The sequence below is a fragment of the Pseudopipra pipra genome, chromosome 3 (genome assembly GCF_036250125.1).
Source record: "Pseudopipra pipra isolate bDixPip1 chromosome 3, bDixPip1.hap1, whole genome shotgun sequence".
Lineage (NCBI taxonomy): Eukaryota > Metazoa > Chordata > Aves > Passeriformes > Pipridae > Pseudopipra > Pseudopipra pipra.
The window spans coordinates 58,731,805-58,739,200 of NC_087551.1; the positions used below are offsets into that span (position 1 = coordinate 58,731,805).

The 7,396-nt window shown below is 37.9% G+C and overlaps 1 long non-coding RNA gene across 1 annotated transcript; it reads right to left on the minus strand.

Annotated features, from left to right (window-relative positions):
* Positions 1-4,813: 4,813 nt before the first annotated feature.
* Positions 4,814-6,194, minus strand: LOC135412523 (uncharacterized). Its single transcript, XR_010429719.1, has 2 exons — positions 6,082-6,194; positions 4,814-5,295 (listed from the first exon to the last, which is right to left on the minus strand). It is a non-coding gene; the product is annotated as an uncharacterized LOC135412523 (long non-coding RNA).
* Positions 6,195-7,396: the final 1,202 nt, after the last annotated feature.

The following is a 7,396-nucleotide window of genomic DNA, read 5'->3' on the forward strand; positions in this document are numbered from 1 at the left end:
CTCCTTAGTTCTTTCCCAGATACTACAGTCACGGACTGTGTACCACATTCCCATCCTACCTTATGATCCCAGTAGCAGCTGTGTGCACAGAAGGCATTTTTGCTTGGAGCTTCCCCTTATTCAAGAACTGTGAACATCTTCTTTCCTAAGACCTCATTACCTGCCTACAGACATTGAGTGAATAAAGAAGTGACACCTCCTGCCTATCAGAGAAGAAAACTCGCCACCATCATGACAGAATTATGATTGGGCAGCAACAGTCAAAAACTCCCTCTTTTCTTGATATCACCCCAGCCCTCACAGTCCAGAAAAAAGGCTGATTTTAAGACAGCTTCAGAAGACAACTGTATAGAATTGTGACCAGTGTGTCTCCTTCAGAATAATTAATCTTCCTGTAAATATTCAGGATTTTCAATTCTGAAAATGCTGCTTTGTCACATCATGACATTTACCATGATCTCGCAAGGAATTGCACCAATTGCAACTGTTTCCTCACGTTACTTTCATTGCAATGGACAACATCTGCCCATTTCCTCAGCACGCACAGTCAGCCCACCTAGCTGTTACTCTGCTTTCAAGGATAGCTACCACATCACATATTTACTTGGGAGGATAAACAGGAAACAAAATATATAAGAACTGGGATGCAGGTTGAAACTGTATGAGCACACAGCTTGGAGATCCTGAGGCCCCCAGATTGTAGTAGAGTGTACTACACAAGTTTATTGGATACACAGTAGTCAAGTAGATGGGAGGAGTGGAGTATGTAAAGAGGGAGTGCTGCATAAATGACAGAGAAGTAAGTTGTAGCTGGAGAAACCTAAGAGAATGGCTGCAAGCTTAGATAAAGGTCACTGAGTTTTTCTTATATGTGCAAGTAAAACAGGGTCAGAGCTCATACGCGTGTACCCTTCTGCAGTTTCTGATACTCTACAGTTTTAGCACACTTCCAAGCATAAGTTTTGGCCCTCGACAACTAGCACTACTGTCCTTGAAAACGTGTAGGTTTCGCTAAGTGGACAGCATGTTACATGAACCCTTCCCATTAGGAGGTCTGGATAAAGTGAATCGGGTTGGGATGGGATGGTGGGGATTTTCAGATCTGGATTCAAGCCATGTCACATGGTTTCTGGGTCGATGCAGTCTCCAATCTGGTTTACTTAGAAGTATAAATGTAGCCCAAAAGGCCTATTGTAGACAGGGAGGCAGAACAGAGTGGTCATGGGTTGTTGGATGCAGGTCTCAACTTTTTTTTTTTTCTGTCTTTGAAGCATTTACTCAAGAGATAAGGGTACAAAAAACCCAATCATCTAAAAGCCATGCATCAATTCAAATAAGAACTGCTTCAAATAGTTTATGTAGGAGGCCAGATTATGGGATAACATTAGACACCTTCTTGATTTATAATCTGTAAAATGATTAGTATTCCTGGACAAGACAGAAAAGAATGTTTACCAGAAAAGATTAATAAGCTCACACAGAAAACAGATAAGTAATAGGTGTGAAGATGATAGCTGTCTCAAGGATGAAGGCAGTTCCACTATTACTGGATGTGGGAGCTAAGTAGCAAATCAGCAGGAACATGTGTGTGGCTTATAAGTGAACATTGTCTTCCAGGTCTCACTGCTGATAGCAGGAAAAGTCTTACTGTCTTCACTGCGGTATTTCTAGTTAAACAAATCACACATATTATTATTCATAAATTACTCATTGTCTTTTGCACACAGACCAGAGGTTTCATCCACCTTTTTGTAAATGTTTTCTTGCTTTTGTGGAGATCAGTGTTTCATTTTGTGATTTTTTTTGAGTGGAGGCATTTTGATTTTTCAGGATTGGGTTGGTTTTGAGAGCAGAGATGGAAATACTGAAATCAATTCACCTTTGTTTCTTAGTGGGAGGCCCACAGGAAGGAGCAAAAACAAGTTTCCTCAGCCCAGACAAGTTTAGCAAGACAGTGTGAACTGAGAGCTGAAACATAGTCTCTGATCATCTGTAGGCCACGTATATGATGAGCACAGAGCCCTTATTGTTGATGATGTACAAATCCCCCAGGAATTGTCACACTAAAATTGCGTAACCAACAATTCAGTGTTCAGTAGAACAAATTTACACTTGTGAATGGGGACACTCTTTGAGAAATATTGTTATGTGAATTCTCATGTCCATGGATCAAACAATGAAAAAAAAGTTTATTGCATATAGTGCTTTTAAAATTTTATTTATTGATGGTGGCTTAGCTAAAATCCTTTATCAGAAGTCATGATTGCACCACTCAGATGATGGTCCTAACACATCTGCCTGCAGATCACCCACATCTGTGTGGGTGTGTGTATCCCAGACAGATACCTGAAGGACACATTTGCTTCTTCCCACAATCCTGTCTGACTCTTCTGTCACTGAGTCATGGCAATATTGTCATTCTACCTCCAACCATTTTGCCACTTGAAAGGCTGGGTGCTGCCTTCACTTCTTGCTTTTCTGGGCTAAGTTTAGTTTATGAGAGGGTGCTGAACTACAAACAGGTAACACAGAGCTGGAGCTCACTGCTTTTGTTAAGGGTGAAGCTAAGGTCACTGACAAACAGCAGGAAATTGACAGCTGAAGGCACAAACACCATTAATACCAGAGCTTCGCAACATACGGGAATATACCTATAGCTGGTTATACTCACAAAGATGGATGGATGGATGGATGGACAGAGGGATGGATGAATGTATAGCACAATCCCCCAGAATGAGTATGGCACTCTGACTTTCCTTGCCACTCATGACTTCCCAGCTCCCATGCCTTCCCTAGTTCCTACCATCAGGAAACCTAATAAAGAGTAGTTATAACCTAGTATTTGCACACTGACAACTGAGATCTACTTTTTTAAGCACAAGTTTACTTTTCTTCACTGATCTGCTGAGCTGTGGTCACACAGGTCTCTCCAGACTTTGTTTTTATTAGACATTTATCCCTCAACTAAAGAAGGGAAACAGAGTAAATAGTAAACAACTATGTGTGTACTGCATAAAATTGGTTAAAATTATTGATTTTTTTTAAAGTAATGAATTAATAAGTTGGCTTTTAAAAGGTTCTTAGAGATTTGGAATCTTTATTATTACAATTGTCCCTTTTCCTTGAAGATTTGGTCATGGGGAAAATGGGTATAGAATAATCCATTATTCCTTTCTTGCCTGGGGCTGCAATTATGTTAGGCCAGATAGTACCTATTACCTGCCTGCTTCCTGTTATTTTTGGAATGGTCTTAAACAAAGTGAAAGTGCTTATTCAGGGTATGGGAATAGGAAGGTTTTATTTCACTTCACCAAATATAAACTCTGTTTTTAGCCAATATTTTACATGACAAGATAAGGACCAAAATCAATTCAATTTTATGTGAATCTTACAATAATGTCAAATAAATTGGACGAGACCCTGAAATAACATAATTACACATCCTGTGGGATCCTGGAGGAGATGTTGCATTGTCATTTTCAGCAAAAGCTGTACACCATGTGGCAGTGCCTACAACAGCTCTTTTTTCACTTTTTAGCCCTCACAAAGTATTTATTATTCACTCAGTTAAGTGTATGATGTCTGTATTATACTCAGACTATAAATAGTCACATTGCTTATAACTTGAACAGATTGTGTATTTGAGCATTCTTATGAAATAAAACTAATTACATCAAAGCAACATGTTCACTCATTCACCAGTAAAACTTTCTCCTCAACACTGCTGATGCAGAGATCACGTTTAAACTCTATTGAAAGTCTGTGTGTTTTGCTTTTAGCTACTGATATAAAGCACTGTAAGAGACAAATTTGGCTTCCCAGTCAGAGAGACAGGATAGCATAGAGACTAGCAATCTGGGTAAACCTAAATGTAGACCCAGTTTTACAGGTTTTACCTTTACTGAAGGAAATATATGCAACCATGGATGAATGAATGAAACTTCATGGATGAAACTTCCCTCAACTATTATTTTCCTTGTATACATATTTCTTATGGCTATATTTTTGCCTTCCATTTTCAATTGATTGATTTCTCCCTGTTATTTACAATAGAAAACCATCCCAACAAGATTTCAGCAGCTCATTTCGTGCTTTGGAAGCTCAGAACCAGCGTGACTAATTACAGATTCTTTAACTTACATTGGTTAAGTAATAGAGTTTTCTACAATTTCACACATAGCTTAGGATCTTTTTCAGAATGAGTGCATGATGTAAAAGACAGGAAAATCAGCTCCTCTAGCTCTATACCTGAACAGAATTTTCTTTAAAAAGATATGGTTGTTGCATCCAAGTTATGAAGTGAAAGTTTTAAATCCTGCAAAATCAATGTGCAGTGACATTAAAGGTGTCTGCAGATTCAAGAAATGATGCTCATTTGAACAACAGCAATTTATTTCAGAAGCCTACACAAGTCATGTAACTTGTACAAATGCAACTCTGCTGTAAGGCTTACGAGCGGACTTCAAATACATTGATGGTCTCTTGACTAGTCATAAATACATGTGGGTTTACATCCATCTGTGAGATACCAATGTTTTACAGCTGTTACTCTGGTGTGCCAGTCCTGGAGAAGAATTGTGCTGTTGGGCAAAAATACAGAAAAAAATACATATGAGCCCTTTTCCAAAGAGCTTACAACTTGAGACAAGCTTTTTTTTTTTTTTTCTGGTTGAAAAATATTTACTTTTCAACATACAAGAAGTTTTCTTAAAAATTTCAAATGAATGGATCACAAAATATCTCTTTTTCGTCTTCTTTTTGAGAGGTGATTATTTTTCTTGATACACACTCAAAGATAATGTGTCAAGTCTACTTTAAAATACTGGAAAGCGTCATGCCTTTATTGCAAGGTGAAGGAAGTCTTGTACAAGCATACAGTCCTTGCTAAGGCCCCATATTTTGTAAACTGGAAGGCTCCCTCACCAGCCTGGAAAAAAAAATTGGTACCGCACCCAAGCTCTTTATTGCCCTGCCCTCAAGCACAGCTCATTACCTGAAATGCAAACTTTACCAAGCAGCAAAACACAAAGTTATTTCCCCTGACTAAGGCTGCCCCCAAAGGCCCCTACAATCGGGAGACAATGGATCCAGCTGGATTTCTTGGTCCTTAGCAGGACTCATTTGATGCATTCCCTTTTGGTCAAATAATGGCTCAGGACTGGCTCCTTCCAGTGCTTCTCTCCCACCTCCTCAAGCTGAAAGGGGCTCTTGGTTATTTGCCTCCTCTTCACTATATTTTTTTTCCACTTGATTTTGTGTTTCCACAGATAACATCCATTGACATATTCTCACTGCCTGAGAACACAGATAAGAAATTTGCTATACCTATAATTCTCTTTTGTTGCTCAGCTCATGGTTCCTCTAGCAGTAATAGGGTGTCTCTTTAAAACAATTTACTCCACTGGAATCCAATGTACAATTTTGTAGTTTTCTTCTACCCAAATCCTCTCCTTTATATATTTTATTGGTCTGGTTAGTGTCAAATTGATTAACGAAAGCAAATGCTATTTGCATATTGACTTTCACAAGGTTTGGAGAAGGTCCCAAATGAGTTTCTATAAAAAGATGACCAGAAGCTTTTAGTTGGTCAGTACTACTAGAATTCTGCTATAGCTTTTATTGGGAATGAAATGTGGATTTTCTCATGAACACAGTGAAATTAAATGAAGTAGGAATATTTTTTGTTTCTTTTGCAAATAATGCCCTTACTCATCCTGCTTGTAATATTTCCAATCATTCTAAACTTTCCTTTAACAGAGTTAAGTGACCAATACAGAGTGCTGGTATTGCATCATAGTTGCAAATAATGACCTCAAATTGATGAAATCCAGCAAGCTACTTATGCACCTAGCTAATGCTTTGCCAGAATAAGGTTTGTGAATAGCAACTAGATGTTTTATTATTAAATTTTATTATTAAATGCTATGGAGTTAAATTAATTTCTGATTAAATTTCACTGAACACACTTTTATGTGCCTTGCCAAATAGATTATTCTGACTTAATTCACCCACTCTAAATCCTGCAGTGTCAATTATTAAATACTGAATAGAAATAATTTCAGTAAATCCTGAATATCCTACCATTGACCGAAATAATGTGGATAGTTTGTGAGAAATTCTATTAAATACTTCAGACTCCAGTAATAGTTTATGTCAAATAAAACAAGCTATTCTTGGAGCAGTGAAGGGATGAAACACGGATTCTTCTGCACTCTTATCTGCACTGTATCTGCACTGCACTGTTGTCCCCCAGCTACCCTTCACAGCAGTAACCAGAGCTGTCTCTATATCTCTATGACACCATCATTGGGCCCATACTATGACTAATGTGAAACTATAGTTACAGAGCCTGTAACAGTTCGCTTTTACCTGTTTTTCCATCTGAGGGAGCACTAATTTGAGTGCCTCTCTTGAATCTTGCTACTGAATTTTATGAAGATTAAATTTATGAAAACTCCTTTTTCATAAACTTTGCTTCTATAAAAGTTTGCAAAAAACCTCCCACACAGATTACTAATGTAGAAGGAAAATGATGTTAATTCTTGATTTTCATGAGTGCAGAGCAAAGAGAGATTTTGTTGCTGCAGAAATCCACTCCATTCAGAGATGGTGTAGATGTTATTTTAAGTCAGATGTGTTAGCCTCTAAAGAGGTTGTCTGCAGGAATCCTTGGGGCAAGGTGCACCTGATTCAGTATGAAGTATTGTGGGAAACTATTTTATCCATAGCAGAGGGACAGAAAGGACCATTTCTTACCATTGTGTCTATGCATGATTTGGGGAAAAAAAATACTTTTATGTTAACTGTATTTGGCTTACACTGCAAAGCTTTTGTGTCCTTCAGGCAATTCATTACATGGATACAAACATAAAATACATGTGGACTTCAAGACAAAGATTAAACCTCACTACACTTGCAATCAGCAACATAGAAAATCACATAAAACAATTATGATTTTAAACACATGAAGAAAAATTTTATGTAGTTAACCTCTCCTCAGAGGTAGCTTAGAAAGTGAGAAAATAATCTTTTCAGAAGTGGATATTTTGGAGGTAGCATGATGTTTAAATAGAACAGCCACATATGTTCAGCTTTGGACACCAGTATTAAAATATGGATTCATAAGGCCTAAGCCGTGTTTTTTTTATAAAAAGTGTAGATATGAAAATTGGGGAGATGAGTAAGATATCTCCAGTTAAACTGAGATGATGCCATCACCCACGAGGTAGCTGCTGCAGCACCCTAAGACCAAAAGCTTACATGTTCCTTTTCGTAGTATGTAGTGTACAAACTCGGGAATTTGGACTGGTACTTTTTTTTAATTGGTGTTTCTCCTTTACACTTTGTGGGTAATGTTTTCCTATTATCGAGGTCTTGCATATTTTCAGCACCCACC